This window comes from Mytilus edulis, unplaced genomic scaffold (assembly GCF_963676685.1).
Source record: "Mytilus edulis unplaced genomic scaffold, xbMytEdul2.2 SCAFFOLD_1407, whole genome shotgun sequence".
Lineage (NCBI taxonomy): Eukaryota > Metazoa > Mollusca > Bivalvia > Mytilida > Mytilidae > Mytilus > Mytilus edulis.
The window spans coordinates 2,183-24,029 of record NW_027267248.1 but is presented as its reverse complement, the minus strand read 5'-3'; the positions used below and the strand labels follow the sequence as shown (position 1 = coordinate 24,029).

General features: G+C 31.1%; 1 pseudogene; it reads left to right on the top strand.

Moving 5' to 3' along the window:
- Positions 1 to 9,774: 9,774 nt before the first annotated feature.
- Positions 9,775 to 17,373, top strand: LOC139505068 (putative amine oxidase [copper-containing]; annotated as a pseudogene).
- The last annotated feature ends 4,474 nt before the right edge of the window (positions 17,374 to 21,847 follow it).

The window sequence follows — 21,847 nt, the reverse complement described above, 5'->3', positions numbered from 1 at the left end:
GACTTTAAAAAAAAAAGCTAACACTATTATTATTCATTTTATTTTTCAACTTTGCCGTATAGGAATGTGTTCTAGGTAATTTTCTTTTTTTCTGTATTCACATCATAAAAATTATCTTTTCATTCAGTTTTCTGTTAATCAAATACTATTCGTTTTTCCATGTATAATATTAACAAAATTTTACACACAACCTGCAGCTAACAAAACCTCCATGATCGTCGTTATTTATCATATTTTTGAAAAAAAGCAAAAAAGGGTTTGAACAATAATAGCTAAATAAACTTAAGGCCAGCTTTGCCTGTGATAGTTGGAATTCAAGCCTTTTTTTTTTATACTAAAAGGCTTATGCAACAAACATATACTCCTTACTGCAATACTAAGCTTAATTTTAAAATTTCCATCCTAAAATATTTGATGAGTTGATTTTCATTTTCTTGTTATCTTTAATAAAACTTAAACTAAATTTTCTTCTTCTACGTCTTATAGTGATCTTAATTAATACGGCCACACTTAATCTCATTGCGATGCTAAAGAAGATACTATCATGTTTCACAATTGTTGTGACAGAGAGTAACTTTGTTGTTATTTTTTTCTGTATACCATTCTATTCACAAAGGTTATCGGAATAAACTTATCTTATCTATCACTTGACGTTCGCAGGTAGGTGCATACATTTATTTGCTCTTCAAAAGTAAAGCACATTTGTACTTGCCTGACTGAGACATCCATTTGTAAAATAGATGGTTACATTTCCTTCCATTTCCCTGAAAAAAAAAATTTGTTGCATTTATTTTATATAAATGTTTTCATTGGTCATCTGAATGCTTTATCCATTTACTTATTAATCCTCGTTTTCACTTTTGTTCTATGATAAGTGTTATAAAACAGCAGAAAAATGATTAAAACACCAAGCATTTTGTTGTTTATGTTTTCTGATATCACACGAATAATGGTGATTTGTTTGTACTTGTTTTTAATAGAATTAAAATGGTACCTTGCTGGTCATGGATAATTTCCGATTATTAATTTTAACAAAAATTTTACTGGGTGTATATTGTTATCAAAGGTACCAGGATTATAATTTAATACGCCAATCGCGCGTTTCGTTTACATAAGACCCATCAGTGACGCTTAGATCAAAATAGTTATAAATTCAAACAAGTACAAAGTTGAAGAGCATTGAGGACCCAAAATTCCAAAAAGTTGTGCAAATACAGCTAAGGTTATCTATTCCTGGGATAAGAAAATCCTTACTTTTTCGAATAATTTAAAGTTTTGTAATAGGAAATTTATAAAAATGACCATAAAATTGATATTTATGTCAACACCGAAGTGCTGATTACTGGGCTGGTGATACCCTCGGGGACGAAACGTCCACCAGCAGTGGCATCGATCCAATGGTGTAAATAGTTATCAAAGGTACAAGGATTATAATTTAATACATAAATTAACGATAAACGTAAAAGAGCGAAATTCAAATAGAAATAAAGATACAAAAAGATAGTGTTCGTGATTTGTCCGCATAGGGTAACACCTCGTATGTTGAATTTTAAGGTTTGATGACGCTCTCTCAAGTTTTTGGCAACATTTTTAAAAAGACATGCTGATTTCATCCTTTCCATATCGTTGAAAGTAAAATTTAAGCATTTTTCCTTAGAACTAAACAACGTTTTTGAATATCCACAAAATGATGATTTATAAGACGCCTAAGTTTTAGATCCAAGACTGGATTATTCGAAAGATTGATATTATTTAGATTTTCCGTTCTACAACAAAGGGAAGTAATTTAGTCAAAAGGGTCAAAAGTTTTTGGTCTCATTGAACGGTTTCGATTTATTAGCGCCTTGAAAATGAAATCTAATTTTCCGTATGTTCCTTTCAATTTCACGTTCATTGATATGAGTTATCTCAGGTATCTTACCATGGCGTTCTTACAGGAGTAATTAAAATTGTGAATACAATTTGTATTGCAAACACACAATTTATAATTTACTTACATAGTACGAATTTGAATGGTCGCTCAATGTGCCATCAATCCACAATAACAACAATATTATCTTTAACATTTTCAGCAACAAGAGGAATTTATACCAGCATTTGAAATTTTTTTTTCGCTATTTTTCAGAAATCTCCGTCCAGGTTAAGCGTTTGAAGGAACAACAAAATATTGATTTTGTGACAATCATGTTATTTATAGATTTGACAAGTCTGTTTGGTTCATAATATTTACAGGTATTCACAAATACACGGCTAATCGAGAGATTGGTCGGTTAATCTATATTGAGTACGCGGCTTTATGGGATGTTGATTTGTTAATCGGGTTTGCTAAAGTCTGTTAATCAGGTGTTATCAAGAAAATCATTGGAAGATCAATATGTTTCATTGTATAACTTTTTAAATATATTTTTATCATAAAAACTATTCATTTCTGGCCAAACATTTCAGTGTACTGAATCCAGCGGTGTAATTCTTTTTTTCTAGCGTCGATAAACGATCTATAAAATAAAAACCACGGGTTACTCATCAATAAATGTATATACAATTTACACACACAAAATGCACACGAAATGACAGGTTGGTTGAATTAACTTACATGCAATATTTTAAACATCGAAAAAAGACAAGCACTATGTTTGTTACCCATATTAATATCATTATGTGAAAATTCTACAAGAAAATCTGTATTTTAGTGACATAAATCAGTTTTTATTAAAAACCTGGTCTGTTAAAAGTTTTGAAGGGCTATACAAGTTTAATTTGATTGCTATATGGGGTGTTATCGGAACAAATGGATCAAGACGAGTGGCTAAAATATACGGAAACAACAAACGAACAATGAAACATAAATTAAAACAATGGAAATTGAAAATTGATAAAAATGGTTTCAAAAAGTGTAATATTAACAGTAACATTAGCATATTAATCTATTGCAATAAAAAATCATAATATCTAATAAAATTTGTAGATTTAGCTAACAAAGTCCTTATATTTGTATAAAGTAACATTCGTTTATAGTGGACAATTGTTTCAACGTTGAATAAGCTACAATTAAAAAAATGCTTTTCTAGTCCCTCTCTGTGATTACCATTAGATGACTCTGGTTCATTTTCCAATCAATCTATCATCAAGAGAAGATTAATAATTCGATTTTCATTCATAGTCTTTTCAAAAATGATGAACGGTTCTTTATATTGGTATGTAATCATTTTAAACGTTTCAAATTTATGAAATTATATTCGTACATCAATGTTTTTGATACACCAATAACAAAAACTGAAATATATTGAATTGATTCATTTTGTTATTATTCAAAATTATATCAGAAACCTAAACTTAATTATAAAATAATGAACCTGTTAAGGGGAGAGAATACTCGCATAACTTTTTCGAATTGGCACATAATACAACGGAATGTCACTCTTGCATACAAATGGCATATCAATATAATTAATTAACTGTGCAATCGTCCTCCACCTTCAATGATGATTCTAAATTATAAATATAACCAAAAGTTGTTAATCTATAGATAGTGAAGACTAATGAAAGCTAACTCACTGTACAAATATTTCTTTGTAATGTTTTAAAAACTTCCTAAGAAAAATGTGGTATTACTCACGTTATATTACAATTATGAAATATTTCATGATGTCAATTTATTTTTAGAAGCAAAGTACTATTTTGTGTCCTTTCAATGACATTTATAAATGTTTTTTTTCTCGCCTTTTATCTAAACATTTGCTATGCGTATAAGCACACAATCCACATACTTGCGCGACGCCTTTTAGTTTTACTGACAACCTGGAAGACTATGAAAAGATTTTACAACTGGAAACTGTTCTATGATAGATATCATTTTGCCAGATACTTTTCTTTAGTTGATTTGGTTCTTATAATATGCCAACATTTAAGAGAGTTTAACAGAGTTTAACATTACATTGTGCGTTTTACACTCAACAAACGTATAACCGACCCAATTAACAGACCAACCGCCATATAGCTGCATACTCAATATAGATTAACAGACCAAAGTCTCGATTAGCCGAGTGACGGCCGTGAAAAGTCAACGACTGAGAAACTGAACATGAGGAAAGATTTAACATATTACATCTAAATATCAATAGGAAATGTTTTGAATACATATAAAAATATAAAGAATATGCAACATATGTTTAAAATCAATGACCAAATACTTATGTTTTGGAAAAGGACATTTAAGAAATGTACTGTGAATTTGAATGTGAAGGCGTTCGAATGTACTTCTGCAATCACGAGATATGGAAAGTATATTAAAAGTAAAGTTTAGCTTCCCAATGTATAGATCCGTCATTGGCATTCGTCTACAAACAACACATAACAAAGGAAAACATTTGTAATTTGAAAATAACATGATAATAATAGTAAGTAATAAGACTTTAATTCGATTATCGCAGGAGTCCCTCTTGGAATGGTGTACTAGGTTTTAGATATACCGTATTAGTGACATATCATTATGTGACGTATTGCAGGCTTTTCCTTATAATTTAAGACACAGGGCTGTACAAATTGTAAATCATGTATAATCCTTATGTAACATTGAACCAGATATTATTGACAGCACATGGCAAGCACATACGTTTAAAAGTGTTGTTTCTTTTTCTTTAAATGTATTTGCCCTTAAAGTTGAGTTAGATTTGTTTATTTAAGTTAAATGAAATATTATTAAATTGGCATTGTCTACGATATGAAAAATATTTAAATATGATTTTATTTATTTTTACGTTAGGAATAGTGAAATAATTAACTAGGATCGTCCTAAAACTCTACAATTATCCCAATTATATATTAATCTTACTCAAATGCCAGGATATTTTGTATTTCCATTGATCATGTTTATTGATATGAAATTGAAATTTTCACCCAACAAGTAAAAATAGTTCGAATTTTCATGTCATTAAAAACTTTTGATAGTCAACTTTAGTAATGTTCATAACTTTTTCAAATCAACTAGGATCGTCCTAAAACTCTACAGTTATCACAATTATATATTAATCTTACTAAAATGCCAGGTTATTTTTTTTTTTTTTTAAGAAACTTAGCTGATGAATTATTCACTTGCTAGCAGGCTTGCTAGTGAAGGATTGAACTTCATTGAATATGATCATCTCGATAGTAAATTAAATGGCGACTAGACTAAAAAACACAGAAAACGGAGACATATTTTTTTCGAATATCTAAAACCTAGTACACGAATCCATTATGTACTACTGGAATTCAAATCTCAACACTTAATATGTTTATCATGTTACTCTCAAATTAATAAAAAATAATAAGTATTTGGCCATTGATTTTATGTTGCATATTTACTATATGTATTAAAACATTTCCTTTTGATACTTAGATATAATAGGTTTTCAACTTCCCAGTCGTTGACATTTGTGAATACATGAAAATATTATGAAGTAAGCATACTTGTCAAATCTATCAATTACATACAATCCGTGTCAAATTTACAGACGTTATGCACTTTTCATTTATATAAAAAATACAGGTACAAAAATCGAAACTGTTTGTCACAAAATAAAATACTCTTTTGTTATTTCAAACACTTAAACAGGACAGAGATTTCATTTTTTTTAGCGAAAATCATTTTCAAATGCTGATTTATTTTACTCTTTACTCTTGTTGCTGAAAATGTTATGATGGCATATTGACCGACGATTTAAGTTCGTACTATTTAATTTTATTATAGACTTTGTGGTTGCAATACAGATAGTATCTACAATGTAAGATACTCCTGCAAGAATGCCATGGTTAGATAACTGAGGCAACTTACACCAATGAATGTGATATTGAAAGAAACACACAAAAAATAACATTGAATGCAAAGGCACTAATAGATCGCAACCTTTCACGGAGAACGAAAAGTATCGTTTCCGATTAAATGGAATTTTATACAACTGTCATACACATGAGAGGTTTTAAACCAGGTTTAATTGACCATTTTGTACATGTGAAAAGCCTATGCCAAGTCAGGAATATGACAGTTGTTGTCCGTTCAATTGATGTGTTTGAACTTTTAGTTTTGCCATTTGGTTGGAGACATTCCGTATTTTTGTGATTTTTTTTTTGCAAGATTCTTCTTTTGCTTAAATATGTTGTAGGGACAATAAGAGGGAACATCTTAACTTAACAAGTATATTATTAATATGTTTATAGAGCCCATTTATTTAAATATTATTTTTATAACCTGCTGATCATTGAAATAAACGAATTCTTAAAAGTTAACAATTTATTATTTTAGCAAGGATGAGAGGTGTCTTGATCGATAGTTTCGTAAATTTTCTTTTAATAAATGAAGGCATTACTAAATATGTATTGTCATATAGTTACACATATGGCAAAATCCTTGGTACTTTCATTCATATGATTTGAAAAACCTTTAAATAAAATAACTTTTCTTAGTTTGTCAAATTCTGTATAAAAAATACATGGAAAAACGAATTTTGTTTGATATACAGAAAACTAAAACCGGATGTTGTTGATAACATATGTCACAAAAAATCCAGGTGCTACAATTGTTCAGAACAGAATCATAATAGAGACGGAATTTGAGGAACCCTGTATGCTAACATTCCCATGAAAATTTTAAAATTGTTTGTACGCACATTGAACGACAAATTTATGTGACGTATAAAATTTTCTGACGTCAGACACTCAATAAATGTGTTCGTAGATAGTAGATGTTTTTGTGTTCTGTTAAATTGTTCCTTTTAAAATTGTTAAACGATGATGACTGATGTACCCATATTTTGACTATTATATTTATTGTGTCTGTTTATTTAACGCATCAATGTAAAAATATCGGAAATTGATGAGACTGTCATTACAAAAGTGAGAGGGTTAGCGCTATAGAACCAGGTTTAATCCACCATTTTCTACATTTGAAAATGCCTGTACCAAGTCAGGAATATGACAGTTGTTGTCCATTCGTTTTTGATGCGTTTTGTTATTTGATTTTGCCATGTGATTATGGACTTTCCCAATTGATCTTCCTCTAAGTTCAGTATTTTTGTGATTTTACTTTTTACAAATTCAACTTCGATTATCCGAAGTTACTGACTTTTGCAATAACAGAAAAGACAATTTTGGAAACTTCCTTGGTTACAAGTTGGTAAAAAAGGTATGACAAAGGTTGTTAGACCACAAAATAACGGAAACAAGTTAGCCTTAAGCTGGACCAAATACCAAGTAGCAGTTACAAAATACAAGGACAGTAAGCCATTTCTGTTTGATGCAATACAAAAAAACAAATGTACAATTTGTAGTTTGGACTTTCAGAAACAATGCATAGCACTGAAATAATTTTGATTTTATGACTGAATGTAAAAGATGGTCACCAGTATATAGTAGAACTGTTGCAAAATCTGTAAAATATCATAAAGATCTTTTGACATTCAAATTCGAACCAGGGGCCAAAGCTACTGGGTACGCTAGTTTAGTCTACATAGCCATGTAAGAACAAACATTACAGTGGAAATAGACCCTCGTTCAATTAAAAGATTTGAACGATGAAACGAAACAAAAAAGCGTACGAAATATTAACGAGTTTAAAGAATGACAAATATACTAGTTTTCTCGTTTGAATTGTTTTACATAGTCATATCGGGGCATTTTATAGAAGACTATGCGGTATGGGCTTTGCATTTTTGAAGGCCATACGGTGATCTATAGTTGTTAATGTCTGTGTCATTTTGGTCTTTTGTGAACAGTTGTCTAATAGGCAATCATACCACATCTTCTTTTTTAATATTCTCCTGTAATTCAAACGTCTGGTACTGTTTACTTTACGCATTTTTGTTGTCGAGAATATCTCATAGCTGTGGTTATTAACAAATACCAAATTTTAGAAAATAGAGTTTTGTAAATTTTATATATATGTTTGCAGATGATTATAGTAGAATAGGGCGCCTCAACTATACCTTTTTCACAATTCTGCAGACTAAACAACATCCGTCGTTTATTCACATTGATAAAGCTGGTTAGCTTTTAATTATGGCCTTAATGACATGGCAAGTTGAACCTTGGTTTTGGTTCATTTTGAAAAAAAAACCTGTTAGGGTGAATGTTGGCGCATGATAAAATGCCCTAATTAAGGATGTTTGCTCCTCCACTTTTTGACTTTTTGCCAGATTTTCAGAATCCTCTGGTTTTATCCATGTATTTTCATTAAAAAAATTTGCCCACTAACCCTTACTTTTCTTTTTATAATTGTATTACATAAAGTTCAAAAAGCCATGTTTCAAAATTTTACAAAATTCTTGTTATTTTTTCATAGTGTTTGAAACAAATAAGGTGCCAATGTTAAATATATGAAAAATCCAGAGAGAATAATTTCCCGCCAAATTTTCAATGGCTTATATCTCGAAAACGAGCACACGGACCCTCCATTTTTTTCTACTTTTTTAGTTTCTTTATTTATATACTATCAATTTATAATAGTCTTTTAAAAAGCTTGTTATTTTTTAACAGAGTAGCGAACATCCTTAAGATGTTTAGTGGTTGTCGACTGTTGATGAAGTTCGTTAAGTGTTTGTCGATTCTCGTATATACTAGACCGTTGGTTTTCCTGTTCGGCGAATGTCGAAAATGTGTTACATTGAGATAGTTATACAAAAATGCAGAAAGTCACAAACACTAATACAGAATGATAACATATAGAACAAACATTTTATAAATTCCTTGATTTGTGTACCAATGCTTCAAATTATCAGTAAACAGTTCGGAATTGAGATTGAAAATGTAATAAATAAAATTATCAAAAAATGCAGGTTACTATATGAGCTTTAATATGGATGGGCGTTCACGAACATGTTTAATATAAGGCAACAGCATTTTATCGTATTCAAATCTAATAAATCAATTATGACATAATTATATTACTGCATAAATACATATTTGTTAAGACGACGTTTCAGATAACATAGTATTGTTTGCCTGCAAGTGAGGTATTTTCTTCATCGAACATTGCTGCAGTCCTTAATATGACATCCCCCCCCCCCAAATAAAAAATAAAAAAAAATATAAAAATGTTTTATTAAATATAACCGGCAAGATAAGTACAAAAAAATATAAATTGTTGTTCGATATATTTTCAAATTTCGTTTGTATCTTGAAATAAATTAACCATAAAGTCATTAAGTTATCAAAAGATTATCAATTTTAAAGAAGATGTTTTAAAGTTATTATAAAGAAAACATTTTACTGTGTATTATGTTCTGACACCAACCCTTGTTTAACTTTTTTTTTTCTTTTGTTTTGGTTATATCTGGTTACTTTTGTCAATTTAAAGGAAATATTCCCCACCACACAAACACTTATTATTTATCGTGGTAAGAATGCAAGTAGGAACTATAACATTACCGCAACTTAATTGTGTAGACGAATGAAAAGCAACACAACATTCGCTGCATTCGACATTCTTCGTATGTTGTACATCACGTCGCGTACATCTACAAGGATATGATTTATAAAAATCATTCTTTTGAATTTATTAAATTTTCCTTTTAATAATGTAATTAGGCTATTAAAACAAATCATTTTTTCTATTTTACTTACATGTCATTTGTTATATTTATGTAATATGGGTTTTCCTTTCAATTATTATATATGTTTAGCAAGTATAATCTTATAGATCAATCATAATGTTAAATGTATGAATAATATGATTTATACGTTAAATCGAACAAATGAGATACATATTTTCATAAATGAAAAAATGCAACAAAATCTGTTTAAAACTGATAAAATATTTGCATTAATTTTGTTTGAAGTCTTTATTAATGTGCAAGATTTGAAAACTATCGAATTCTATTTTGAAATTTCTATATGACCTGCATTTGTTCCTGAAGATGATTAAGTTAACATTTTTGATATTATGGATTCCAAGTATATTGTGCGGCAAGCCAAAATGGAATAATGTAAGGATATTATATGTTTTCTTATTTCAAATTTTAAATAAGGAATAAAATGTAGGATGAAATAAGAAAATCGTACAATATCAATATTGTGTAAGTTTAAGTAACTTATTTAAAAGAAAATAAATCTAATTAATGACAAAAAAAAAATGAAAATTACAAATTTCAGCGATAATAAATGTCTTTCTTTTTATTATTTAAATTCTATTTGTTCGTTTATTTTGTGTATTAAAGTAACATTCAAAATACCGATAATGCGAAAAGCAAAAAAGGCACGCAAACTTTTATATTACTTCAAAAGTTTAAAATTGTTATCAATACTTTTATGGATAAGATCAATTATTATTTTCGAAAATGCTTCCTAATATCAGAATTTTATTAATTTTGAGCATCATAATCAAAAGGATGTAAAACAACTGATTGAAACGCCTGAAACTGTTGCAATATTAAAAATATTATAATTTCATAATTTGGTTACATATAACTTTGAGAAATCAATCAGAGCAACTCAATGACTATGACAAATGAAACGAAAACTTCCGGAGCAACTGATTGCATCCTCCTTATTTAGAGTAGACTTGTATTGGTCAAGCTTTTGTTGTCTGTGTAATAAACTTGTTTATGTCGTTTTTTTCCTGTTGCAAAGTGTTACCGTCATCCTTTGACTTGTAGTTTTGAATGCTTCATTGGTATCGTTCTATTTTGAGAAGTCCCTGTAATTCGATGTGATATACAGTCCCTGACCGTATAAAGCGTTCAACCACGAATAATGCCGTGACTTAAATTTCAAATTTGTAACGTAATATTAAAATTGCCTCGAGGTGGCCATAAATACTTTTCTCTTACAAAGAAGGAACTTACAACATGTACAATTTTGTTATTATTTTTATTTGTTAAAAAAAATTGTATAAATGATAAATGTCATTGCTGTATTGCCAATATTTCATATTTTGATTTGGCACACTTGTTCACTGGACTAGTTTCAAGAACATCCATATATCAAAGTAACAATTGTACTCCGCTAAGTTCGACGCCCGTCAAAAGGAACCATTCAAAAGCAATTTGGAAATATTAAAGAAAAAATAAAACGAAATGAGATCAGAAAGTTTATATCTGAATTAGTATTAAACTTTTGAGAATGTATTATAAAGACAATATTACTTGTAGTGTATTTGGACAGAACACGATTTATGAATAGGAAATAAACGAAGAAGATATATTTTCCCCATTCCGTAGCCTTATCCTGATATTTCTGTTATGTCACGTTCATACACTTTTAGTTTTTTTACTATAAAAATAGGATTAAACATAAAAAATGTGACACGTAAAAAACAATGATTTATGTTACTTTTTACTTAGACATTTCATTTTAGAACTGTTGCTAAATTCGAACACATTTGACCATGGTTTGATACTGATATTTGTATGCCAATTGCATATTGTTGTATGCCTTTCAAATAATTATGTATGCTGACAATTTCTTTGTAAACAAATATTTTTAAATTTAACATAAAAATTGACGACCAACGACGACGCCATTGTTATGAAATTAAGATAACGCACATCAACAAAAATACTATGTCTTATTGCTTTTGAACATAAGAAAGTGTTATTATGAGTATCATTTCGCGACGTACAAAGACAAATCATTATTTCAGAGAAAGGAGCATAACATATCTAGTTACAAGACATTACATTAAAGTACATTTATTGTCAAAGGTTAAATAATTCAAAGTCTTGCATGAATAAACGTTTGTAGGTTTTTGTTATTAATTTGACAGGGAATGAATGAGCACTAATTTGACTATGCATCAATACCAACAGAAAATGACACGAGACTTGGATTTGAATATATAATAATCATTAAGAAGAATGTATAAGTAAATTCATGACAAGCAAAATTTTATAGAATTCATGTAATTTACACTCGTTAATGTGTTATTAAAACCTAAATGAAAATTATATTAAAATAGATTCAGTAGAGACGTTTATGAAACGGAAAAGCCAAAAACACACATTAAGATAAAAAACTAAAGAAAAATCGTTAAAAAAACCTCCAAAAGAAACGTGCACTTCAGTGTTTCTGTTGTTTTGTTGTTTTCCTCTTAAATTTGATGTGTTTCCGTCTGTTTTAGTTAGTAACCTGAATTTGTTTCTCAAACGATTTATATCTTCTGAACAGCGGTATACAACTGTTGCCTTTATTCAAATCAGATGAATAAACAGTGGCGGATCCAGAACTTTTCCTAAGGGGGGGGGGGGGGGGGGGGGGGGGGGGGTGGCGCTCCAGTCATGCTTCAATGATTCCCTATATAATCAACCAAATTTTTCCCATGAAAGGGGGGGGGCGGGCCCCCAGCCCCCCTGGATCCGCCTATGAATAAAGGATTTGGACATAAGATAAAATGAATTAGTGGAACAGGAACTGCTTATCTTGGCAGTGTACATAAGTTGATGTTAATGTCGGGTAATAGAGTCATCACTAGGCTAAATTTTGAAGGTTTTCTTGTGTTTAACCTTTGCCTTTTTATTCGGCCATAACATTTTGGTTTTGCGCCTTCTGTTTTACTTCGTAATTTTTTACATCAATAGTGATGAAGATAAAATAAAGGAAGCCTATAGTACTAAATATTGATTGATTGATTGATTGATTGATTGATTTTTTATTGATTACTTTCAACACTCTTTAATATATTGTGGCCGGAGCATCAACAGCAACTTATCCGTTTTCTTTGTGCAAAAGTATGATGACGTAATTGTTATGCCGTATTTAAAAATCGACACTACACATAAAGCTTCAATTAGAGGATATGTTCTAATTAGGATGACAAAAGCAAATGTTAATAGAAAATGTAAGATTTTGATATTATTTCAGGCATATGGCGGGATATGTGACAATCTATTCTACAAATGGTTGCCCAAGTCAGGCAAGTATAAAATATAAATTTACATAATTATGTGTACATACTTGCGATCGACAAACTTAAGCGGTTTATTATGCAATGTTTAAAGTAGGTATTTAATTCCTGCAGATACTGATATATCATTTGTTGCAAAACGAATAACATAAATCTGTGTACAGTTTTTACAGTATGATAATTACTCTGTAGATTTCTTGTCCGAAACTTACCGTGATCTTAATTTCCTTCAAAATAAATAAATAAATCATGTCCATGTGTTTTTCCTCTTAAGTTACAGGTAATATTAAAAAAATTCAACTTATTCCATTTATGATTGCATCAATTCTAAACCCTTCCGGAGCACCTGGGATCACCCCTAGTTTTTTGGTGGGGTTCGTGTTGTTTATTCTTCAGTTTTCTATGTTGTGTCGTGTGTGCTGTTGTTTGTTTGTCGATTTTCATTTTTAGCCATGGCGTTGTCAGTTTGTTTTAGATTTATGAGTTTGACTGTCCCTTTGGTATCTTTCGTCCCTCTTCTATATTCTATTATCAATATTCATTTTCTATTTCTATTGTTAATAATACTTAATTCTAAAAAATGTGTTACGGCTTATCTAACTTTCGAATGTATTCATTCTTTAAGAATACTTTGATAATACATGTAATCATGTCTTCATAGATAAAGGTAACAGTAGTATACCGTTGTCATCAATCGATTGAGAGAAGACTTATCCGGGTTACAAACTAATACAATGGGAAACACATCAACTATACAAAGAAAAACAAAGGAACAAAAACGGAAACACGATAGTGCAACAAAAACACACGTCAGTATACATAGAAACGAACTGTTAGATACCAACTGCCATATTCCCGATTTTGTACAGAATATTTAAGAAAAAATGATGGGTTGAACCTGATTTTATGGATAGACAAACCTCCCGCTTATATTGCAGTGTAAAAATGACATTGCTACTTGACATAAATACAGTTAAACGGTAAATCAAACGCAAGAATATTCATCCCAGAGAAACGCACAAATGAATATGATAACCATTACCACATGTAAACCGCAGAATAACAACGAACATCTTCTATTGACGTCAGAAATCACAGGACAAACAGTGACGCATTTTATCGAAGAATATATAATCTTGAAATTCATGCTATTATTGTCACAACACTAGTACAAACAATTATCATGATAATGACGGTATTGAAAGGTTATTTTAAACAAACAAATGCTATGGAGACGTCATAATTATTTGTACAAACACAATAAATCAGTTCACCCCAAAATACATACCTACTTTAAAGATATGTCTTTACCAATTCAACTTTAAAATGCGAATGAAGTGGTTGCAAAAATGTAGATGCTCTTTCCAAATATGTTGACTGTCCCTCTGGTATCTCTCGTCCCTCTTTTAAGGCTGTGAGATCGTTGATATCAATTAGATAAAAATACTGAATCGGTCTATAAAAAACAGATGCTGCATCTTTAAAGCCCGTGGAAACATTTGAAAAAAATCTTGTAAGCCAATTCTAACCCAAATTACAACCGTTAATTATCATAATCATTTTTTATTTCTTTTTACAGCTAAGAAAACTATTCCAATATGTAGTCGTAAATCAAGTTTATATGGAAATGTGAACTTAAAGGAAAGTATTAAACCATCTGTGTTTCGTGATTTAACAAAAAAGGAAATAGTGGGTCTGCTTGATTACCTTTACAACCGTTCAGATTTAAACCTAACAACTGCAGATAAAGCAGCAATCAATTCGAACTATGTTTTTATATCTGAAATATTTTTGCCACCGAAAAGAGACGTTCTGAAACATTTAGATACAGATTGTGTTCAGCCTCGACGTGAGGCCCGTGTGATGATTTTTCGAGGCGCTATCTCCATTCCAGATGTTATAGAGATTATTGTGAGTTCATTGCCTAACCCGACTGGTTATCGACATGTTCCTTACCTACCAAAGTCTATTCCATTCATCAATCGTCCTATTGACGTTTTCGATTTCAGTATCAAGCCATTGCTTGAAAAAATTGATAGAGTTGCAGGAAAAATGCTTTATGAATTATACGGTGGACGGTTAGTTAACTGTAGCGATCTGTGTTTGTCTTTCAATGTCAATAGTCAACTTACAACACCACTGTCTGGTGTCAAGAAACGTTTATGGTTTAGTTGGTTGCAACAGTTCACTGAACACTTTTTGTTACGGCCGGTAGATTTTGCAGTCCTCAGAGAAGTAGAGAATAATGGTAACGATAATATAATCAAAGTTTGGTTTGATGGATCATTATTCAATAGCTTAGAACAAACAGTTGCATATTTCAACACATACAAGGCATATATCGTTAAATTACCTTATCCCACAAGCAATGGGAAAAAAGACCGGACTGTAAATTCAAGAGGCAAACCATCGTTTAATAGGCCTTTAAAAGACCCATCACAAGTATCCCCAGATGGAATACGTTATAATATCAACGACAGACATGTTTCATATACGTACTGGGAGTTTGATGTTGGGATGTCTGTATTTTACGGACCACGACTAAATGATATTCGCTACAAAGGTGAACGTATTGCTTATGAAATAAGTCTTCAAGAACTTGCCACGTTTTATTCCGGGGATAAACCACAGGAACATATACTTAATTTCTTAGATACTACCTGGAAGATTGGTGCTTTAGCAAAATATTTACATCCTGGTGTTGATTGTCCAAATGATGCCACTTTTATAAGTTCTTCTTTTAAGGTTGACACACAAGATAAACCTCTGACTAATGAGCGTGCTTTTTGTATATTTGAGTTCAATACTGGCATGCCACTCCGTCGACATAATGGTTACTTTAAATATCTCCATCGATTTTACGAAGGAGTTGCAAATGTTGCGTTGATCCTCAGAACCATTCCTACGATTGGAATTTATGATTATGTCATAGATTTTATATTTTATCAAAATGGTGTCATGGAAGTAAAAATAACACCTACTGGAATAGTGACGAGCTCATGGCATGACCATGACAACCCGTACAGTTTTCAAGTTAATAACAATCTGATGTCGCCATTACATCAACATTTGTTTAATTTCAAAATGGACCTTGATATTAAAGGAACAAGCAACAGATTCGAAACCATCGACATAGAACCGGATGTTGTTGATAACGTATGTCACAAAAAACGAGGGGCTAAAATTGTTCAGAATAGATTCATCAAAAGATTAAAACAGACGGAACTTGAGGCGGCTTACACATTCAACTTTGAGTATCCGAAGCTGCTTACATTTGTCAACAATAACAAAAAGGACAAATTCGGAATTCACCAGGATACAAATTGTTAAATAAAGGTATGACTAAGGTGATAAGACCGCCAAATGATGGAAACAACCCAGCCGTAAGCTGGTCCCAGTACCAACTAGCGGTCACGAAATACAAGGACAGTGAACCATACTCTAGCTCGGTATATACCCATTCAGATAATCCAGTAATTAATTTTCAAGAATTTATCGACGACAATGAGAATATTGTAGATGAGGTAAATATGTTTAATTGAATATTTTGCATTATACTGGTACATTATGATATATTATCTACTGTAATTATCAAGGATACTTGTCCTCTGTTGTCTGGCGCACAACATATTAACCCTGGTACTTATGATGAGTGTACTGACAAATAATATTTATTCGTAAAAAAAACATATGTTGGCCTCAAGTAGAATTATTTTTTGTATACCATTTGTAGTACACCAATTTCCGTCTCTTTTTCTTCTATTTCATTTACTCAATCGATTTTCAAAATATTATTATTTTATGCAAGACAGCAGAATTTCATAGCAGCTTCACGTGAAAAACACGCGGATTTTTTTAAATTTCTGATGTTAGATGTTATGCTGGAAGTCAAACACTTGTACACACACAAATACATAATGAAAAGAGGAAGAACTTTACATTGAACTGTATATAAACTCATTATAGATACCATAAATTTTGTATACGTTTTAAACCGTTCATCTTTTCTTGTGTTAGTATTCAAGTTTTATATTATATTTTTGAAAATAACAGCAGTATAATAGAATCGTTTGTAACGATATAAAAAAGAAACTTTCGAGTTATCAGAAGCAATTTTGATTTTCAAATACACAAATGACTAATTTAAAAGCAACGTGAGAGAATTAAAGAAGGATTTTCAAAATGTTATATTTTTACAGGATCTAGTTGCGTGGGTTACAATGGGTATGCATCATGTTGTACAAAAAGAGGATCTACCTGTCACACATACACCAGGTCAATCACATAGTACATTCTTGATACCATTTAATTACTTTGATGAGAGCCCTGGCATGTCGGCAGGAAATGCAGTACGCTTAGATCCAGTAGATCGTAATGAGAAAACAAAGACGGTGAAAATCGACAGACTTAGAACCAAGAGTGATATCGAGTGTATACCTAAAAGAACTTATTACGATGCAGTATTGAAGAAAAATCCGTGTCTTGCTATTGAGTGCTTATAACCTTAGAAGTTTATAAAATGAATAAATAAATAATGTTTTAGTGTCTTGTTTGTCTTATTTTTTTTTATTCAAGTTTTAGCTTATTAATTATCTACTCGTCAATTTAAAAAATATGGAGCCATCCAACGACCGTGAGACCAGACTGAAGAGTTATAGAAAATACATTGATTTGTAGAAAACAGGGGTTTATATAAATATTTTGAATTCAAAGACCCTTGTTACCTCATAAAATTTGTTGTTTTATTGAAAGCGTTATGGATGAAAATATATGAATGATTTTTCTTCCTGTGGCTTATTCAAACAAAGGAGTAGGTCCGGTAAGGGTCTATTTTGGCCTCAAAATTCAGATTCATCTATTGAAAAATGTTGTACACTTTTTAAACACTTAATTGTCTACTTCAGTCGATTCAATTAGTTTGTGTGAAAGATTTGAACTGATTAAGTCATTTCAGAAGCTCATATTTGAGCTTAAATATGAAAAATCTACCAAACATGCCATAATTTATCACTTTTCAGATAGTTTTTGTCAAAAATGAAAGTGGCCGCATCCGTTTTCATCCTCAATCTTTATATATGTTATGTATTATCATCACATACAACTAACATTTAAATATTAAGAATGAACACGAATACGGCAACTCCCATTTAAGACTAAAACCGACTAAAATGTAACTCAAATGCTTGAATTGTGAGTATTTTGTAATTTAGCAGGACTTAAATGATGTCAGTTCCCGATATATGTGCATTGTATTGTCAAAAACAGTCCATATTTTGTAGCAGAAGTATTCTACTATCCAATAAATAGCTAAAAGTTTACAACTGTATGCCGCACAGTACCCCATTATTGTTTACATCCCGCCGTACGGTTCCTGTGTGGTAGTTGTCTTATTTGCAATCTTTTGCATCTCTTTTATATTAATACGATGTCGTTGCTCAAGACATGTCGTCAAATTTCACGTGTTGCTTCTAAAATCTCCATAAAGTATTATAATCATCAGATGTATTATAAGAGACAGAAAAATATATAAAAAAATAAAATGACCTGAAACAATTTTTCAAGAAGGATTCCCAAAAACATTCTTGCTTTGAAAAATTACTATTCTCATACCTTGACTTTGGTGAAGACTTACCTCAGTGCCAATCATACAATATCATATAACATTGAAACCGTAAGCTTTAAAAGGACCTTTTATTCCTTGTTGAAGGCCGTATCTTGACCTATAATTGTTTACTTATATAAATTGTTATATGAACGGAGAGTTGTCTCATTGGCACTCATACCACATCTTCCTATACCTATGCAAAAAATGTAAATAAATCAGAATTATCAATTATAGCACACATTACCAATAGTAAGTGGTAAAACAAATTGTCAATTTGGCATCGTTGGTTCTCTTTTGTTTCATAGCGACTAGTTTATATAGTAAGTGTAAATACCTTTGTTGTAACAGTATGAACTGTACACAAGCCAACTAGATATTTTTTTTGATAAAAGAAGACAAAGTTGGAGGTCATGATTTCGACAGAAAATCATATTTCTGTTGTAATTCTACTAAATATTCATTAACAACAGCCTGTCTGGACCTTACAGATTTAAGATGTTTATATGTTTACTTTGCTCCTATTTGCACCGGCGATGACTTAGTTAAGTACAGGAACAAACTACATAGAACACAAGTTCGGAATATTTCAGATGCAGATTATTCTGTCGACAAATTAAAAACGAAAAGTGTCATTCTTTTACTTGACAAGAAATAAGACAAATATAAAAAAGAAAGATGTGGTATGATTGCCAATGAGACAACTGTCCACAAGAGACCAAAATGACACAGACATTAACAGTTACAGGTCACCGTACGGTCTTCAACAATGAGCAAAGCCCATACATCATAGTCAGCGATAAAAGGCCCCGATAATACAATATAAAACAATTCAAACAAGAAAACTAACGGCCTTATTTATATATAAAAAAATGAACGAAAACAAATATGTAACACATAAACAAACGTAAACCACTGAATTACAGGGCTCCTGACTTGGGACAGGCACATACATAAATAATGTGTCGGGGTTAAAATGTTAGCGGGATCCCAACCCTCCCCTAACCTGGGACAGTGGTATAACAGTACAACATAAAAACGAACTATAAAAATCAGTTGAAAAGGCTAAACTCATCAGATGGACAAAAATACAAGTGAACGTGACCGGATACTTATACATCTCGACACAAAAAGACACAAAGAACAGATCTGAGAGTACTCGCAGTTATCTGACAGCTAGTTCAAAGCCACTAACAACTAATAAAAAAATCTTGCATCTAAGACTAAACTATACATCCGTACACATCCAACATCCAATGGATTTAGTGTAAAGACATCATAAACAGCCAGAGAAAAACATGACCTTGTGCAATGCCAAGTTACAGGTATCGACGGATTGTAGATCCATGAGTATGTATATGTATATAACATACTATTAATATTTAGTAAGCTTTTAATTTACTGATAACAAAATCAATATTTATACCAATAACAACAATATTCAATGATCGTATTACAGTGTGGAATAGGTGACCAAAGAATATATAATAAGAAAAAAGATGAGAAGTCAGAGGTTAGACTAATGAGTGATACTATAGACACTCAATACCAAAATACGCTGCGGTCGTAAAAAGGATTCTAAGAAGCCCAGTTATCCCTTTCATGAATGTGTCCTACCGAATTAGACTATTTACCGGATGTGTTATCACATAAGCAACACGACGGGTGCCACATGTGGAGCAGGATCTGCTCACCCTTCCGGAGCACCTCAGATCACCCCTAGTGTTTTGGTTGGGTTAGTGTTGTTTATTCTTTAGTTTTCTATGTTGTGTCATGTTTGCTTTTGTTTGTTTGTCTTTTTCATTTTTAGCCATGGCGTTGTCAGTTTGTTTTAGATTTATGAGTTTGACTGTCCCTTTGGTATCTTTCGTCCCTCTTTTATACTTTATACCTGAGATAACGGTACGTATACTGTATCTCTATAATAAACATGTGTGAAGTTAACATACTCAAATAAATTACAAATTTAAGTAAGCAAAATTTGATATATGTTTTTTGTGCTTCTTTGTTAATGTTTTTTTAATTATTTGTTCTGATTGAGATTGTGACACGGTGATGGCTGCAGTACCCTTAATTTGACAATTTAACCTTTTTAGTCTGTTTTGTTCACGCATCGTTGTCGATATAATATAAAACAGATACGACTGTCACACAAGTGAGGGGTGAAGCGCTATAAAACCAGGTTCAATACACCATTTTCTACATAAGACAATGTCTGTACCAAGTCAAGAATATGACAGATGTGTTGTATATTTAATTTTATCATTTGACTTCCGTTTAGAATTTCCTCGGAGTTCAGTATTTTTGTGATATTACTTTTATTATTGCTCCTGTCATACTTATAGAAAGTTGTAGAGTTAACTTTTTACATTTATAGTATATGAAATGTCTATATTCATGAAATGTTTTACACATGAATACCTACTACTCTCAAAATTTGCACATTCTATTAAAGATATATACCGATAAATCTGGTATTTCAAAATCCAAGATGGAGGAAGACACCCTATCTACTTTAAGATAAACATAGTTTATTCTTATGATGATAATGATCATGAGTGTATATGTTTTTTACTAGGCACAAGTTTGAAATTAGCCTTCTAGCTTTATTTTATCACTTAGCCTGAAGTTTGTGTGGAAACGTCTAGTCTTGTGACCGAAAAGTCTTTATATTTTCGAAGAAACTATGAATGATAGGAACAATTTATGTTCTACGTGTGGAACTTGCAAAATACAATATGTTGGTGAAACAGAAACACCATTTAACATCCGACTAAATAACCATCGGTCATTTTATACAAAAGAAAGGAACTGCCCAATTACAAGACACCTTTTAAGAGCAGGACATGATTTTGAAAACGTCACATTTCAAATCATTGAGAAAAATCAAAATTGGGATACACAAGGATAATAAAAAAGAGAGAGATTTTGGATGCACCAGTTACGAACTCTTGAACCTGATGGACTCAATGAGAGAGACGAAAAAAGATTTAAAAACAAATCAAAACCATAATTATCTTGAAATCATACAAATTAATTATAGAAATTCATACAATTAATCGAACATCTATAAATGTGTTAAACTTTTATTCCAAGTTCATGTAGTTGTAGCTACGAACATATTTTATGCCAAAGCATTGAGTTGTCACGTCGTAGATGTACAATTTGCCGTCAGTGTATTTAGAGACGAACTTCATTTCATGTAATCTTTCCGAAATATAAGGAACTTAGTTCAAATTTTGCTTTCAATTGTTTGAAAATAACGGCAATATCGTAAATTTAGTTTGGCACCGATATAAAACAGAAAATGACAGGAAGATTTTCACGATACGATAAAAATGTTCATTTGAGATACTTCTTTTGACATTAAAAGA